This window comes from Ornithorhynchus anatinus, chromosome 15, assembly GCF_004115215.2.
Source record: "Ornithorhynchus anatinus isolate Pmale09 chromosome 15, mOrnAna1.pri.v4, whole genome shotgun sequence".
NCBI classification, from domain to species: domain Eukaryota; kingdom Metazoa; phylum Chordata; class Mammalia; order Monotremata; family Ornithorhynchidae; genus Ornithorhynchus; species Ornithorhynchus anatinus.
Genome location: NC_041742.1, coordinates 2,418,345 through 2,419,738, shown reverse-complemented (window position 1 = coordinate 2,419,738; position 1,394 = coordinate 2,418,345). Strand labels below are relative to the sequence as shown.

The following is a 1,394-nucleotide window of genomic DNA, read 5'->3' as shown; positions in this document are numbered from 1 at the left end:
CGACCCCAGCGCTTAGCACAGTCCTTGGCACATAGGCAGTGCCTAATTAATAACATCCTCATCATCATTACTATCGCAGGGAACTAGTCCGACTAGTCTAGAAGGAGGAGGACTCTGGTCACCCAAGGATGAGGTCCAGAGCTTCCTTTTCCAGTGCTCGGTACAGCGGTCCACTCCCAGTAGACCATCCTGTAGTATGAATGAATGAAGGCGTGGGAACATTTCCTTGGGGCGCATGAGCTAATTTCTCCCAGCACGTGCACCTGGCAGCAGCTAGCTGACATTTTGGCAGGCACCCAGAGCAGCAGGGGGCATCGAGCGGCCACAATGTCCTCCATTCCAAATCGGTTCCCTCCCTCACCCTGGGACACTTCACTTCACTTTTGTTAGCTCGAGTTTTCTTGTGTCGTTTTGCAGGGGGGTTTTCCGGGTGAGGAGCCCCTGATTGGCAGACACTAGGCCAAGCGAGTCCTAATTGACTGACAATGGGTCAAGCAGCTCTTGACTGGCTGACCACGGGCCAAAATCCCACTCTCCCACGTCTCCCGCCTCCTCTCCCGTGTCACGTAGGCCAGAAATGTGAGGGTGTGGGGAGGAAAAACCCATTGGGGCCCAAATAATTTGGAATGAGTTAAAGATTATTGTCACCATGGTATTTTTTAAGTGCTGACTACGTGCTAAGCGCTGGGGATGATATAAGATAATCGGATCGGAAACAGTCCCTGGCCCACGGGGTGCTCATCATCTAAGGAGGAACGAGAGGCAGTTAGTTGTCTTATACTTACCTTGGCTTATCTCATGCCGTCGAGTCGTTTCCGACCCATGGCGACACCACGGACACATCTCTCCCGGAACGCCCCGCTCTCCATCTGCAATCGTTCCGGTAGTGGATCCGTAGTGTTTTCTTGGTGAAAATACAGAAGAGCTTTACCACTGCCTCCTTCCACGCAGTAAACTCGAGTCTCCACTCTTGACTCTCCCATGCCGCCGCTGCCCAGCACGGTTGAGTTTTGACCAGTAGCAGATTGTCTTCCATTCGCCAGCCACTGCCCAAGCTAGGAATGGAATGGGTAGGCCTCTGTTTGACCCTCCCTCCCGCAGCCGAGACTGGTAGAGGACTGGAAACGCTCCAGGTGCGACCCTGAGAGGGGCTCATACCTATAGAGATGAAGAAATTGAGATGCGGAGAGCTGCAGTGACTCACCCAAATTCACACAGTGGGTCAGGGACGGGAAGAGGACCAGAGAGAGAGGGACAGGTTTTTCATTTAATCCTCAGGTTTGTTCTGTGGAGGCCAACCAGTAAAATAATGTCAATCCTCAATTTAACATCTCGTGGTCGAGAGGGAGAAGTTCCTTCTCCCCTGCTACCCAGTGCCATCTGTGTTTTCCTCT

At 52.5% G+C, this 1,394-nt stretch overlaps 1 non-coding gene across 1 annotated transcript; it reads right to left on the bottom strand.

Annotated features, from left to right (window-relative positions):
• Positions 1 to 1,013: 1,013 nt before the first annotated feature.
• Positions 1,014 to 1,151, bottom strand: LOC114817104. Its single transcript, XR_003764955.1, has one exon. It is a non-coding gene; the product is annotated as a small nucleolar RNA SNORA7 (small nucleolar RNA).
• Positions 1,152 to 1,394: the final 243 nt, after the last annotated feature.